Genomic DNA, 16,858 nt, shown 5'->3' with positions numbered 1-16,858 from the left:
TTTGCAGCACGCTCAGACCTTTGTGCTCATCAGTTCCTGGCTCATCACACTGATCCGTGCTGCAGCTGGGCTGTTCTGCGCTGCTCTTACGTCCAACGACATTCCCATCGTACTTCCAAGGTCACCATTTTGGCTGACTTACTCAGGACCAAACTGGGGATTTCCAGAAGCAAAAGCTGCAACATGAATATTTCTTTTTTGCCTTTTTTTTTTTTTAATGGGTATTTTTTTTTCTCCCCCTGTGTGTGTGAACCCTTTGAAACCCAGCTGGCCTGATTCTACACTGCCTGGCAGCGTTCAGCTGAGATATTCCAGCTTCCTTCTGATCCTTCTGGGAAAGGTTAGAGGAGGTCCAGGTTCCTCACGGACGCGTATGGTGTCTTCTTGTACCTCGGGTAAGGGAAACGGAGGAGACTGAATAGGTGTGCAGTTAAATGGAGCTTAAAAAAAAAAAGTCTGACAACATATTTTCTGATATTTTCAGATGACCCTTGACCTTGGGGATGCAAGGGAAATGGCAAGTGAAATATCTACAGGAGTATCTCTGTGCTGTGAGCAGAGCTGGGTCTGAGCTCAGCAGGGCAGGACCCCGGCATAAATAGGAAGGATTCCTGTTAACCCTGGTCTATGCCGACTGTGGCTGTTCCTCTTGCAAGCGTCTGAGGCAGGGTCTCATGAGCGTATCGTGCTGTCAGCAGTGGTTATGGTCATACCCCAATTTCATTTGCCTTTGCACATTTCCCACAAACGGTAGAGAAGCTCTTTGAGTTTGGGGGGAAAAAAAAAAAAAATAAATCCAGATTTTTTTTCTCCAAGCTTGAACCTGGGCGTTGCAATACCTGCCTTGCAATTTCCAAAGTGCAAATCACTCTGCCTGCACGGAGCCTTTTCTATCACCCAGATGCCCCCTGAAGAGTCTTGAAGCGGAGTCGCACTTTGGAAACTCCCCAGGAGGGGGATTATTCCCTGGGCTATTGCCTGGACTGACCGATGCCCCTTCATTTCTGGAGGGAGCTGACAGAGCATTAAAAGGGGACAGGAAAAAAACATTCAGTGTGGCATTTGCTGGTTGCGTGCAGCCGCAGGCAGGAACTGCTTCCTCTGTTTGCAGGCTTTTAGGGAAAGGAGAGCTCAACGGAGTTGCTAAATTAGAAAGAAGTTAAAAAATATTGCTGTGAACAACAGAATGTTTAGCCTTTTTTTTTTTTTTTTTTTTTTCTGAAACAAAAACACAAAACCTTGGAGTGATTTACATGGGAAAGGGGAGCCGGAAACAATTTTAGAGGCTGTTTTCCAAAATTGATGAATAACAGAAGATACAATGGTTAAAGCAAATGGCCCAAATTTCCTGCTCTTTTAAGCAGCTGAATAGATACTAAAAACAAGGGTACCCTGTTTTTCTCCTTACATAGCTGGCAGAGAGGTGTGTTGTTTTTTTTTATCTTTCTGGGTTATTTTGGTTTTGGAGGGTCAGTGCTGTAGAGGAGGCAGAAGCAAGGTGGGTGCCAGTGGTCCCTGCTGCCCCGGCTACTCCATCAGGCAGGATGCACGGGAATTCCAGAAGTGGGGAAGAGCGGCACAGGCCAGAAGAGTTGTTTGAATCATTTCTGGTGAATAATGCTGCAGGCATGAGTCATGACGAGGGATCTGAAACTTCCTTTTGGATTTTTTTTTTTATTATTATTTATGCTGGTAACCATTTGATTTCTCCTCTGTCTGAGGCTTGCTTTGCCTCCAGTGCTAAGTGCGTTTCCCTTCTAACCCTTGCCCCTCACCAGCCCCAGTGTATGAGGACACAGGTTTGGCTCCAACTAAACACAAGTTGGGAACTTTTATTTCTCCTTGGAAAAGTCTTTGATGCGCCCAGAAAACATTCTTGTTTTGCTTTGAGAAAAAAAATCTTGGATGAGATCCCTGCAAAGCTGTGGTCTTTCTCAGCTTAGGCAAGGTCCAGCAGCTACAGCGCTTGTCTGAGGCACCATGAAGGCTGTCCATCTCTAATCTCTTATCAGTGATGCAACAACTCAGGGAAGCCTCCAAACAAGTCTCTGCTCTGTCCTCTTGCAGCCATTCTGCTCCACCTGCACAAAATCATGAAGCAGTGAAGTGATTTTGGATGGTGAAATGGACAAACTACGACTTTTTTTGTTGTTGTTGTTGTTTGGTTGGTTTGTTTGTTTGTTTTGGTAGCTTTGCAAGCAAGCTGTTTGTGTTTAGCTGGGGTGTGAAAGACTGACGTTCAAGGGCATGGTGAAAAGTAGGAGCTACCTGGTAAGCTCCTGCTTTGCTGGGTAGGAGGAGTTGTCTCCAGCCTGTCAAAACTGGTGCATGGACATCACTGGAAAATCTCCCCTGGGTTTTGGACCTGGCTAAGAGGTTTCCACCAACTCTTGTAATGAATTATTTCCTCTGGGTGCATAGTTTCTGCTTTCAAAGCCATTTTATGCAGGAAACCTGAGGGGCACCTTGGATACATCCATCCTCTATTAGGTGCACCTTCTCATGAGCATGTCCGCTGGCCTCCTGCACTGCCCAGTGCAACAGGGCTTCTCCAGGTTACTTCTGGCTTTGAACATGCTGGAGATAATGAATCACTTTCCTTGTTCCCTTCTCCCATCTCTCCAACATCTCCTCCTCCCCAAAATCTGGGAACTTCACCAGGCAGTTGCACCCACTTAATCAAATAAAAGTAACTGCAGACGGCAAGTTAAGTTGCTAATTGCACTCAGAAAGTTATCTTGCTTTTCACTGCGGGGATGAACGATCACCTCTCCCCAAACACCTCCTCTTCCTCAGGCTTATGAATTGGACAGAACATCTATTAAATGCGTAATGCAAAACCACAATTACAAAATCCCTTTCTTGGGTAGTTTCCCATGTTAACCAAAGCCTGATAAATCATGTCATGTATTTATGGACTCCGTGAACGACTTGTCATTCAAAGCGCCACTTGTAGCTTTCAAGCCCACATGAATTACAGCGTATGTGATACACACCTCTTCCTTAGCAACACATTCAGATGTCAGGATGCTGAGAAGCACTTTCCTCTCAAAGGCTCATTCAGGCCTCGGAGGAAAAATGATTCAAACCACTTTCATATTTTTAACCAATTCTTTCCCAGTGGTGGGGGCAGGCTTAGATGTCCTGCTGAGACATCATCCCTGTAGGTCTGCTAGTCTGTATCTCGACATGAAATGATGAAAGGTCTTGGACTGAGCCCCTGCAAAGACCAGAAGAAGTTACTTGATTGTATAAAGTCAATGAGAACTTCTGGGAACCATGTGGTCTCATCTATGCTTGCATTCCCTAGCCCAAAGAGGGATCAAGCCTCAGTCATCTCATGGGTTTTCCACAGGACATCCATGTGACCATTAGCAGCAGAGCTGATGCTGAGATGAAGGTCATGCAAGGCGTGAACAAGAGATCAGTGGCTGGGGAGAAGGAGGAGGAGTCCTGAGGTGGAAATGAATCCTCCCCAGGAAATGCATCCTGGATGAGTGTGGAGAAGAGCAGTGAAGGTGCAGAGAAGGTCTGTGGAGAGGCAGTCACTGCATTTTTGTGGTCTCTTTACGACAGATTGGGTCTTGATGCTTGCAGCCAAGCTCCACGAGATCTTGCAATTCGCATTATTACACACCAGCACTACTCATTGCTGCAAGTGGGCTTGGGTCCTGGCCATGAAGATGCTTTTGGCCTTTGGAGAGGCTGACATGACTCGCATTGACAGCCAGTTCTTGAAGAGGTCTTTTGCTCTGAAACAAAACTGTCTGTCCCAAGAAAACATGGCCTGCATTTTACCCCGAGCTGCTCAGAGCTCAAGATTCACTCTGCTTAGCAGAAACTTGGTGTCTGGGATGGACGCAAGGGTGCAATGGCAGAAGCCCACCATGAAGCGTAGGCTGGGCTTTGGTAGCATGACTGCAGGTACCTGATTCACCATGAGCTATTTTCGGATGTGAACTCAAGCCTGAAGGATGCAAAGAGCCACTTCAGATCTGGGTTTATGAGGAACAGTGATGTCTGGGAGGCGGGTGAGGGTGAGTGCCTTGCATTGTACAAGCCCCCGGGGAGGATGTCTATGTCATGAGGCTCATGCTGCACTCAGCAGCGGTACACACTGTTCTGAACCATGGGGTACTAATAACTAATTATATATGTCCACTTAATGTCATTTGCAGAGCTGAGCGTGGGCGTGGAGTTGCACACCCAGACAGCCCTTTGTTCCACAGGCCACCGAGCAGATGGAGACCAGTTTTGGCCCCAAGGTCAGGATGCCCAGGAGTTTCATGCGTACCCAAGGACAAAGGCTGGCAAGCGATGAAAGGACTCCGGCACTCGTTTACTGCTCTGGCGTCCACACACGTTACGTTGGTAAGGATGGAGGCTGCTGTCATCAGATGAGATCAGATGAGATGGACACATCACTTGATGCAGTGGGGTTACTCTTCCAGTGCCGGGTGGAATGCCGGTCTTTGGAGAGAAGGGCATTACCTGGGGAGAGGTACAGCCCAGTGGGTTCTGAATGTTCATGGGACCTTGCATGAAGCTGTGCATGATGCACAACGTCTCAGTTGCCTACAGTGAGTTCCTACCAAGGGTGGCTGGTAATCAGACAACCAGGGTCAGCGTGGGAGCCTGCTGGAAGGGGGAGGGAAAGTGAGGAGCCAAAGGCAGCTTGCTGAGGAAGCCCCACCGTAAGCATTTTCCTGCCCTGGGATGACCAACGTACATCCTGAGAAAAGGGTACTTGCATTGTGCAGCCTGCTGCTCTGCCCATCCTGCCAGGAACAATGAGGCAGCTCTTAAAAAAAAAAAAAAGAAAAAGAAGGCATTTTCAGGGTTGTGGGAGAGAAAGCAGGGGGCATTGGGGAGGATGGGCGAGCAAGGAGAGAGATGACGCAGAAGGAACAGCGATGTGCTTTGGCTGCGTAAGCAGCTGGAGATGCAGCCCATGCTCTGAACATCCCAGCTTTGTCAACAGGCTTGGTCCAGGCAGCTGCTGAAGGGAAAGTGGGGAGGCATGAAATCAGGGCCGTGAGTTGAAACTGCCTCCCAACCACCTCCCAGGGGTTGTTTGAAGCTTTTGCCCCAGGCCTGTAGGATGCTGCTTTGATGCTGGTGGCATCTTCTCATTGTTCCTTCCTGGGGTCCCAGAGCCCATGATGGGGGGGGGGGGCGGGGCAGGTAAAGAGGTGGGTGCCAGGAAGGTGATGCCAACCCCAGTGTGGAATACAGAGGTGGCATCTGTGTCAAGCATCTCTTCCTAGCTGAAGCTTCCCTCTTGCCTGTCTTTCTGCTCTGAAAAGTGTCTTTTCTTCCCATCACCACATCTGGATTCGAATGCTTTTGAGCTGTTTTTCTGACAGCAGCTGGATTTTCCATCAGAGAAAGCTTTTTGAAGCAGGAAGCACCTCTGTGGTCTTTTGGGAGCCCAGGAGAGTCCTGTGAGGTTCACAGGCCACGCAGGTGAGCTCTGAGGCTGCTCATGGACTCTGTGGGTTTACAAGGGATTGCTTCCACCAGAGTGGTTTGGATTGCAGGCTTTCCAGCAGCCAGCTCTGCATTTACTCCAGTTACAAAAACTACATCTGACTTTGCAGACTACAGAGGTACCATCCAGGGGAAGGTGGACCCAAATGCAAAAGATTTTGATTTTTCCCCCAAAACAAGGGGGGACGGCCTCTTACCCTCCAAATTATCCTCAATATTTACAAATCAATCTTATGACCCATTTTTTCTGTCCCAGTCCAGCTGCGCCATAGGAAAGATGCCTGTGTAAGGATGGAGTCAGAGATGCTGGCAGGGAAGAAGCTGCATCCCCTTTGCCAAAGAACACCCTGCCCTCCGCATCCCATCGGCTGTGGCCTCGGCAGAGGGAGCTCGTCCTCAGCTCTTTGGTGATCCTTAAATCCCATCAGGGCTGACAGGGAGAATTTGAAAGGATATCGTCAAATTTTGCTGTCGTTGCCATTTAGTCTTTATAGCTGGTGCCGGCATTCCCAGTTTCCGGCAATTCCCCAGCAGCCTGAAGACTTAATGTCTTCCTTGGCTGACTGTGGTAGGGATTGATTAATCTGGGTTGGGGCTTTCCACGAGGGTCTGGCTGTGGCATTTCTGCCTTGGCAACAGAAATGATCATTTGTGCTCTGTGTGCTACTTTCAGCCCGCTGGCTGGAAATCCTCTGCGTACCTGCAAGCTGTTGGAAAGAGTTTTAATTTGGGGCTGGCTTTTTCTTTTAAAAATTAGAGGTGCTGCAGGCAGCGAAAAGCATTAAAGATTAATTTTCACAAGCACACATGAAATTCGAAGCAGCTGGTGTCTGAAGTGCCTCTCCATGCAAGACATTTCTGCTGTATTTTCCATGAACTCTGCGGCATGAAGCAGTGTGTGTAATACTTCCCGATCAGTGACGATGAAATGCTGGGCTCTGTCTTGCTCTGGGCTAGCAGCAGCATCTGTGGGCATGGCTGAGGATGTGGGAGACCGGGGTGATGGGCAGCCATGCCCCTGGTTTGCAATGCAGTGCTAAAGCAGCAAGGCAGCATTTTCCGTAGTGGAACTTTCAGCACTTTACAGAAGGTTAAATGTCAGCTCTGCCTTTTACATTTGGGGAAACCAGGTCACGGAGCAGGAGGGGGATGTTGCCCCAAGGTCATCTGGCATCCAAGGGACACCGTTCAGGGCCGGGTCAGTGCTCTGGCCATTAGCTGCTTCTGATACAGAAAGGGCATCCTCTGTGGCACTGCGGATGCCTCGGGGGCTATTTGGGCAGAGACAGTTCTTTCCTGGTTGTCTCAGAGACTTCTGCTGTGGCTAAGAGCTCCTGGGAGCTGCTGGTGGGTACTGGTGGCCCCCTGGGGACAGTGTGGAGGGGAGGGTACAGCAGCCTGTGCCGCTCATGCCATGCTGCTTGGCTAGCAGAGACAAATCATCCTACAGATTTGGCAGGGCTGTCAGCAAGGCAAGCCCTGCTCAAAGGATACTGCTACAGAGGTTATTTGAACTACCTGGGGATTTTTAAATTTTATTTTTGCCTTTTTTTTGTTTTTTTTTTTCCTAAGCCCTAAACTATGTGGAACTCAGACTAAACAGAAAATACAGCTAAGAAAACATCTTGGTATAATGCTGGGAGTCAGACTGTTGCAGCATGCTTCTGAAATCCAATTGTGGTTGTAAGGTGATCCCAGAAACCGAAGGATTAAAACTGTAAGGCAGCTCACAAATACCAGACCATTAAGGAAGGCATCTTGGTTACGGAGGCCCAAATGATTTTCAGGGTCCATTTGGGGACAAGGTGGCACCAGGCGTTTAGCACCTCAGTACACAGTGATGTGTGAGCGGTGAGCGATGTGCACTGGATCCAGCCCAGCATATTGGAAGCATAGGTACCAGGTGCTGAACTGGGAATTTCTCTCCTGTAAGACATTGTGGGCTGTCCCCCCTCAAAATGAAGACAATCTTTTCCATTCTAATGCTCTAATTGTGTGTGTATGTGTAAAATTATAGATTATTACAGAATATATATATTTCTACACAGATCTATCAATAATATTATATATCTATATCTGGATATCTAATATAATCTCTAAATATTCTATATCTATCTTAAATTACAGCAACCACTCTGATAACTTACTGGTTTGCCTCCTTTAGGCTGTATCTGTTGTTCTGCTTTACCTTGCTAGCTAAATCTCATTCCTTTCTTCCCCTGGTAACCTTCAGTGAGCATCCCTTTACATGTTCAATATGTTTAACTGATAGTTCCCTCTTGGTGCTAATAATCCACTAGGCAAATTATCAGATTAAGAGGGGGAAACAGTGACACACCCTGCGCTGTGTCCCGCAGAGGACTTCCACTTCTGTCTAGAAAGAAGCTGATGGAGGCACATCTGCCAGTGCAGCACCTTTGACTTGAATGACTTCTCCATGCTAAATGCAAATGCGATTAATCAATTCTTTATCATCATTCATAAAAGACAAGTGTCACTGTTAAGTCTGGGGTTTGCGTACTTCTGCTTCTGGTACTTCTGCCTTTGGAGTTTTCTCCATTTCTGGGTTGTTGTGGGGATTCCAGCTGAAATCAGATGTGCAGAAGTAAGCAAATATAAAATGTTAATTAAATCCTTTTCACTGCCTAGGATTGAGCATATCCTGACGTGTATGGAAGACCGGACACGATAAAGATGGGGTCATAAGCATAGGGCAAGGAATGTGATCTTCTTGAGGATATCCACCAGCCAATATGCCCCATTGCTGGATTTACTTTACACCTCCAAATTCAGCTGCTAATTCCACCCCACAACTCCAGGACAGATGATCTTATTAAGCATTGGTTTACATTATAATATTTTTGCCCTGCAACACTGTTAGTATTGAGTGCTAGAATTCCCTGGTTTTGTAGAGCTGGGTCTTAGGACAAAAGTCCTGATTACATTGACGATAATGGCAGAACTCCCCCAGGCTCCCCAGGACACCTCCCCACAGTGTCATCTTTCTCCAAAGGGATGAGCACTCAGCGTAAAATGACCTGGAGCTGGAAGTCCTTGACATCTTCAAAAAAGAAGTTCAGGGTGTCCTGAACAAGAAACCCAATAAACTAGCACCTAAAAGTAGAGGATGCTTTTCACCCTTCAGATATTTTATATCTCTGGTTCCAGCTTGACAGACACAAGCCTGGGAAATCATGGAATCCTGCCTCTGCCTGGCTGAAAGGCGAATTCTATTTATATTTTGTAACAGGAAAATGAATCAGAGAGATGCTGACTGTTTGGCTTCTTAAACTGGTCTTCAGTTCCACAGGTCATGAAACATTATGGGATTACAGGGCAAGAAATTGTTTGATGGAGCTAAACGTATCGCACTAGCTTAGCCTGGGGATTCAGCCTGGACAGCTGATCCGTTTGTCCCCTGTCATTTTGGGTGAGGAAAGGTGGCTTTTTGCTTTGCAAAGCCTCTGTCATTCCTTTTGGTCCCTCCACCATGATGAGCAGCTGCAAACTCAGCTTATCATGTGGATCTCCCAAACTTGCAGAAGATGATGCTGCAGAGTCAAACTGCGAATGTGGTCCGAGTTACTATTTGACAGGGGAGGACTGCTCTCAACCTGCCTAGCACAGGCAAAAAGTTTGTGTAAGTTTTGACTCTGCTGGGAGACAGGCCCTGGTTCGCAAGATGTTTTCCAGACCCGGTTAAACTGCTTTCCAAAGGCACGGTGCGTTTCTGCAAGACAACAGCCTTCGCTGTAATAGGCTGGACCAAATTGCTGATGATTTGAAATCAGTTTGCTACGGATGGTTTTAAAGCTGGCGTTCAGTTCATTTCCAGGCAGCTGCACATTGTTGTAATTTGCTAACGGTGTCACAAATGCTACTTTTTCCTTGCCTTGTCACAGCTCCTCTGAATTACTCCTTTAATTTCTGCGCAAGTCTTCTCTCTTGCAGCCTCTGCCACCTCAAAGAGCAGCAAGAGCACCTCCCCTTTGCAATTTTCCTTTCCCTCTTAACCTTGACCTGTAATATGCTGAAAGTTGTTACTGAAAACTACCTTGATCAGGAATGACATTATAAAAACTCGCTCAGCCAGATGCAGCAAAAAATCCAGCCACGATAAAGATTCCCAGAGCCAACAATTTTGAGTTACGGACCTACCCTGTCTTGGAACACGGAGTCAACTGCTTCAAGGTAGTAGCTATTAAGTTTTGTTTGCTTTCTTTCAGAGTGACTGGGCTTTGTGAAAAGGAGGCTTGGCTGAGCATTGCTGTGCCTAAAAATACTGAGCAGAGAGATGCTTTCTGAGCTGGGCTGTGAAAGCAGCGCTGCAGGGCTAGACTCTGCCAAAGGCGCGTTTGCAGGGACGACTGCTGAGGTTTGGGGACTTAAATTCTGCTTTGCAGCCATGCACCTGAGAGGAGAAGCCTAGCCCAGAGCCCTCAGGACCTTCAGAGTTGGGGGTTTGTGGTCTGAACTCAGTTCACACCTAAATCCATCGCTGATGTGAAGCCAGATCCTAACAGCATGGCTTTGTGGAGCGAGACTGCAAAGGGAAGCTGGACGCACGGCTGAGCATCAGCTCCTGCTATGCAAAGGTTGTGCACGATCTGGACACCACAATTCGGGAAAGGTCTTTAAAAGTGGGTTGGTTTTTTTTTGTGGGGGTGTTTTGTTTTGTTTTGTTGTTGTTGTTTCCCTTAAAATCTTTATTGTCTCTGGGAATGCTCTGCTTAAGACTTTTCCAGACTGGGCGGCAAACTCACAGACCCCATTAGCGGGAGATCCTTGACCCAGAAGGTTACGATGAACATCTGATGATTTGAATCATCAAACCCAGCCAAAGAGCATTTGTGTATATTGAATTTTATAAGAGTTAACTTTTGGAAGGACTGGAGCCTGGACATGGAAACAGCTTTAATGGGTTCTGCTTGAGGCTTTTATTTACTGCAAACTCGGGCGGAGAAAACAAGGTCCAGTTCCTGCTGCAGCCAATGGAAACCATCTATTTATTGCAGTGGATAGAGACTCTAACCCTTCGCTCGTGTTCAACCTGAACTCCTCCAGCCTGCATGCGTTGGCAGTGAATGAACTGCTCTCAGTTTCTGGTCTTCGAGCTCTGGAATTCTTTTCGATCCTGGAGATAAGAAAAAAGTCTTCTAAACAGATGCGTCATGCCTGCTTAATTTTCCATTAAAAACAGAGAAGATATTTAACTCTCTCCTATCGGGGTGTGTGTGTGAAAAAGCCATGCTTTCTTGGCGCCAAAATCCATCTATTAGTGGAGATACTGTGAAGACCTTGGAGTATCCATCCCTGTAAACATCATTAGTTGTGGAAAAGCCATTCATTAGTAACAGGCAATATGTTCTTCTATCCTTTCCTCTGAAGAATAGGCAGTGCTATCTAAATAAGCTGTTTCCTGAGAAGTTACTCAAAGTTACTGCTGTAGCTGTAGGCCAACTCTCCTCCCCCAGGAGCCAGACAGAAACAAAGCTCTCAGAGAGAAAAGAGCTGCCCTTTAGTCCAGCAGACTGTGCCATGCCTCTGAAGTTCTTCCTTTCTCCTCAGCCTCCTGGTTAATGTGCTCCCTGCTTGCTTTCTCAACTCCTGTCATCTGCAAAACCAGCCATTTCCATGCCTACATGCGAGCTGAAGGCACCGGTGCCCTGACACTCCTCTGTGCTCTTTTTTTTTTTGTCCAAAAGCAGCTGCAAAAATCCTCCCTGACATCCCATCCGAGCCTCTTCAGATTCCCCTCGCTGGCTTCCCATGACCTTCTGCAATAATTCTGCATTCCTTGTCCTCCTCCTTCAGCATCCTCCGGAGTATCCCTGGCTTCCCCAGCCAAGAAACCACGACCAGGCATCTTCTCACAGGCTTTGTCCTGGACCACCCTGGCAGCAAGGACCTGGCACTGAGGGGCAAAATGGGGAACAGTCTCTCCAAATGCCTGTGTGACAGCAGTGCTGTGGAAAAATCCTTGCTGTTCACTTCTTGGCGAGGAAGGACATGTTTGTGGAACACTGTCTGCAGTGGGCTGGTGGATACCTGCTCTGATGGTGCTGGAGGGCGCACTTGGAGGAAGGCGTCTATGTTTCTTTCAGTTGTGCCCTCTGCTATGTGTTACCAGCACTTAATTACACCTTATACATTAGAAACGCTCCCTTGCCCTCAACAGTCCACTTCCAGAGGTGTTTTGGACAACACGTCAAAGCAGGAAAGACTCTCAGAGGAGAGGGCAGATGTAAGGATGCTGATGGGTCTTTCTGTGCTGTCTTTCAGGCCAGACTTGTAGCCAGGATATTAATTTCTTAAAGTTGTTAATTAACTCTATTAAAAAAAAAAAAAAAAAAAAAAAAAAGCCTGCTGGCCTCTGGGTGATCATATTCCAATGGGAGTGAGTTGTAACTTTCCCTAAACGCCACCTATGATCCCACCTGGCTATCACAGAATCTCCTTCCTTCCCCTCCATTTGCTGTCAGAGCTCCAGCAGCTTTCTACCGAGAGCTTTGGGCTGTCAGAGTGGCATTCGCCGCTTTTGCTAGTTAAATATTTCCAATGTGGTCAGGTTTTCTAGAAATGCAGAAAAATTGTAGAAAAATGTAGAGTGCTTATTGGATTCTCACCGGATAGGAGGTGATAGGGAATAATTAGGCTTGGGTGCAACGCATATTTTCTAGCACCTATTCAGCATTTGCTATAAGGTATCAAATGGATCCGAGATACAAGTCCAAGCAGAAAAGGAGTAAAATGTATTAGGCACAGCCCTGGACCACCAGGCAAAGAGGATTTAGTGTGTATAATAAACTGCCTGTGTATCATTTATCATGGCTCCACAGTGATTGCCTGGGGGTGGTGATGGACACTGTAAGTTGCAAAAATATAATGACGTGTCGTGTAACAGACCGCAGGTGTCCGTGTGGGGAGCCGGGAGGAAATCAACCTGACAGGCTTAAGAAAGTGGCTTGTGCTGGCATCCGCAGGGACCCCCGGGTGCCCAGGCGCGTCCCCCGCCTGCTGCATCACTCTCCCAGTTTCCTGGCGGGAGGGCTCTGCTGAAAGGCTTCTTTCTCCCTTCCCCGTCCAGATGATCCCACCTCGTCAGGCAGCCTCTGTTTTCCTTTGGCAAGGGGAACAGCTGGGGCAGATCTCTCCTGCTCCAGGGGGAGTGGGCTGCGGCCGAGACCCCCTGCCCTCCTCTGCACCTTGCTCCTGGGTGGGAGAAAGCAAAAAAGCTTGCAAGAAGCTTTGCATTTCCCCCAAAAGCTCCATCACCTTGGGGGTCACGCACATCCCCAAGGGGGCAGCCCCTTCCAGGGGACTCAAGGGATGAGCATTTCAGCAGAGCCCCCATTCCATGGCTCCTCAGTCCATCCATAAGCATCTCGGTTATTGGAGAGCCCCCGACCTCCCCTGACAGGTTTCTCCATTGTCTGCCTGACCTCACCATTATAAAGCATTTCCTACTATTTAGCCCGATGTTTTTCTTTCTTAATTTTAGGCCATTAGTGCTTGTTCTTCCCAAAATTTACTACTGAAAATTACTCTGCCTCCTCCCTTCCTCTCACTTGACGGATGGCTACAGAGTGACCCTCCAGGATTTATATCTCCAGTGGTGAGGCAGGACTCTTCTCCTATCTTAATCCCTCAAGGCCATAGAAAAATAAAGTCATCGTCTTTAAATCTGAATCTGTTACAACCTCTGTTGCAAAGCAGCGACGTTCTCTACCTTGCTGAAGTTCAGCTGTATTTGCTTTCACAGCTCCATCCCAGAAAGTCCAGGAATGACTTTCAAAGATGCTTCGTTTTTCACCAGGGATTTTAGAAACTTGTTACAGTGCCTCATGGTACACTAGCTAGAGTTATATTTACCTTCTTTATTTTATTTTTCATTTTTTTGCTATGCATGTAATCCAAAGGCCATTCACTTCCCAGTCAGAGGGGAAAAGTTTCTCTTTCCCCTCTTTAATTTAGACCTATATGAATAATTCCCTTTGAGGTTTGCTGCTTGAACAAAAAAAAAGTGAAAGAAAGCAAGCAAATAGTTTGGTGATCAAACACCTATTGTGTTGGGTTTGTTAGCTTTTTGGATTATTAAGAATTTTAACTCTCTTTGACTGTTAAATTATAGGAAGACTCTCAAATAATAATGATTAAAAAAATCATTTAATGTGAGAGGTAATGGAGTAAATGTTCTTCTCTTCCGCTGGAATGAAAAATAAAACTGATGTGAATGAACACTTCCTAGACCCAAATTTCAAAATGTTGTTTGGTGGATGAAATACCCTGACAAATAGTTTCTTCTGGTGCACACGGGAGTTTCCACTTGAAGGGGTGGCACTTGGTAGCTCCTTCTATTTGTCATATGTGACCGAGGAAGACTGTGGTCCAGCAATGAAGAGGTTGTGGGAGGGAGGAACCCTCCTAGAAGCATCATTGCCACCATCACTCTTGCCAGCCAAGACTGATCTTGCTCTGCCTCATAGGACATGCCGAGATCTCATCTCGCCAGCTCAAATGGAAGATGCTGAAGTCATTGGTAAGTGTTGTGGCTGGGGTCATGTGAGAAAACATCATCCTGGGTCCTGCTTAGGCACCAAGGTGGGAGAATTTACCTCCTGTGTTCCTCCCAGGCTTGCAGGTCTGGGATAGGGAAGGTGCAACTCCGCTCTGGCCGCGGGAGCAGTGTTAATATTGGCAGATGGGCTTAAGCGCGGGGAAAATGAACTTGAACGTGAGTTTGGGTGTTATCTTTGGAGGCCTGCCCTCAGCACTCCTCCTGCGTGGTGCGGAGCTGGCAGGGCTGCCGGACATGAAGGCACGAGTGGTGGTTTCCCCACACGAGCTCCCTCCTGCCTGGACCGTTTATTTCGGAGTCGTTTCAGCCGTTCATCTCCGAGAGGCGTTTCCTCCCCTCCTTCCCTTGCAAGCAGCATGAGGGGAGTGAAGAGAGGCAGCGGCTTCAGAGATGGGCTTCAAAAAGAGCCAGGGGCCTGCCTGGGAGGCTGGAAATCAGGACGCTGGTCGCCAAACGTAGAGTTGCTACCAATTTGCAACATTTTCCCTTAAACGTAGGCGCTGAAGATTTAATGGAAAGAGAGGTCAGGCGTTGACCTGACCACTGAGCAGGGTGACAGAGATGGCTCCTTCATGTCCTCTCAAGGGGTTTGTTAGTTTAAAGTTTAGTTCCAACGTCAGATGATGCATTTTCCAGGGAAGCTAATGGATTCGCTTGCACCGCGACGAAGTGGTTGGTGGGGGTGGGAGGGTGACTCTTTCATGAGAGACAAATTACTTCCTCTCGACAAGCAGCTCTGTTTTAACTTGGAAAATGATGGATGAGTCCCAAGTAAAGGCTTGCACAGGCAAACTAACGTGCAAACTTTGCGTTGTCAGAGATCCAAAAAGACAACAAAAATCCCAACCACCACCGACAAGCCGATTCCCCGCGATGGTGGGCAGCCGTGCGAACAGGTTTTTAGAGGCAGACGTTGGGTCAAACAGACCACGTCACCATGCGAGGGGACATGGACCGACTCCAAAGGGAGACACTTGAGCTTCAGAGGCCTTTACAGAAGCGGGGTTACGGGTTTGCCTCCAAAAGATCCCCGCTGAAGTTAAACCAAAGCCTTCCTGTGGCATGGGGAACCACAGCCTTATCCTTCCGCCCCTGCCGCTGTCCCTCCCAGGCTATTGTTTTGATTTTCCTTGGCATCCTCCAGAGTAGCAGCAAAACTTGGCCACCATGTTTCGATAAATATTTCCCTCACATTTTTCTTCTGTGCTTACCTTTTACAAAAGAAAAAAGGCTTATTATTATTATTAATATTTTATTTTTTATTTAATATGTATATATAAATGCTTGGCAAGCGCTGGGCACAGCGGCTGCATCCAAGTTCTTGTTGTTAGCTCAGGGTACTTGTGTATCTCGTTGTTGCATCTGGGACCCCAAATTCAGGCTCTGGACTCCCCTGCGCTGGGTGTGGTACAACCACAGATGGGAAAGATGGAGCGAAGAGCTGCAGTTAAAGCCCACAGGTCCCCCGTGGGAGGATGCAAAGGGGAAAGGTGCCTGAAGCCTTCTCTTTTCCCTGTCAATGTAAGATGCTAACTGGGAATGACCTTGAGAGCTGCTGGCATGCGACCTTGGGGGAAAGCATCCCAAGGAGGGGAAGATGTAGAGATGATAGCATCCCAAGGAGGGGAAGATGTATAGATGATGGGTTGGAGGAAAGGCAGGTTGTTGCCACCAGAACTGGTGACTCTCATCCTGCCGAGGCTGGAGAAACAGCACTGAAGCAAGGGGATTGCTCAATCCTGGACAGTTTTGTTGCTTGTATAAAGCTTTAGCCAGAAAGAGCATCTATGGTGAAAGGCAAATTCTTAACCTGGGACCTTATGCAATGCCACAGAGAGTGGTGAGAGCTGGAGGAGGCTGTGCCCAAAGGGAACAAGCACTCTCTTCCGCTGTGGGCACTGAGCATCCTGCCAAAGGCAATGGCTGCACGTGGCTCCCTCAGTCCCTTCCTCGTCTTCCCCTCCACAGCCCCAGATAAAGCCCGGGATGTTTATAGACCTTAATACAATAGTTCCCACAACGGCCAGGCAGTACACGAAGACGTAAGCAGCCTGGCTGGCTCTTCTTAGGTATTGGAAAGCTTCCATAGCTCAGGTCCCGTTGTCAGCGGCAGAGCTCCTTATCGTTCCTCTGCCAAGGATCCAGGGATCCGACCTATTTTTACTGATGGTTTTATTTATACCTGCAGTGGGGGGTGTGTGTGTGGTTAAATAAGTACATCGCCTTCTGTGACTGAGTTGAGGCTCACTTTGTTGTTTAATGCTGGAAAGCTGCTCGTCTGCCTGCTTGGAGTGTAGCTATGCCTGCTTGTTTCCAGAACTAATTGCTGATTTATTGATTGAAAGCAGGATGGCTGAGATTGCAAGTTATTTTCTTCCACAACTGTGAAGTGTCATCCTTGCAAGGGAAAGGCAAATGGCAGTGCTGAAGCTGTAGGTTTGATTTATGGATATTAAATGTTTTATAGCAATTTTTTATCACTTTCATTCCTCTCTGTTCCTCCGTCAGATGTTGGCTGAGTTGGAATAAGAGGTGGGGAGGAATGGTCAGACAGCAGACTTCAAACCATCATAGCTCTTGGAGAAAGACAGCTCTTTGCAGGGTTGGGCAAAGCCCATTTTTGGAAAGCTTTGCCTGGGTTCCCTTTTCAAAGGGTGTCAGCAGCTTATCTCCCTCCTGCCAATCTGCTCCCAGGCGTGCATCCCAGCTCGGAGCGGGGAAGCTCTGCGCACAGATGTCTCCTGTTGGGCCTTATCTGCAGGCCAGGTATGGCAGAGGCAGCCGTATCCC

General features: G+C 47.6%; 1 long non-coding RNA gene across 1 annotated transcript; it reads left to right on the top strand.

Annotated features, from left to right (window-relative positions):
- The first annotated feature begins 276 nt into the window (after window positions 1-276).
- On the top strand, window positions 277-13,608 carry LOC129737342 (uncharacterized). The gene is made up of 3 exons (XR_008735087.1): window positions 277-395; window positions 4,179-4,371; window positions 5,747-13,608. It is a non-coding gene; the product is annotated as an uncharacterized LOC129737342 (long non-coding RNA).
- Window positions 13,609-16,858: the final 3,250 nt, after the last annotated feature.

Source organism: Falco cherrug, chromosome 14 (assembly GCF_023634085.1).
Source record: "Falco cherrug isolate bFalChe1 chromosome 14, bFalChe1.pri, whole genome shotgun sequence".
In the NCBI taxonomy this organism is placed as follows: Eukaryota; Metazoa; Chordata; class Aves; order Falconiformes; family Falconidae; genus Falco; species Falco cherrug.
The sequence above is the reverse complement of the archived record's forward strand: the minus strand, read 5'-3'. Positions and strand labels throughout refer to the sequence as shown.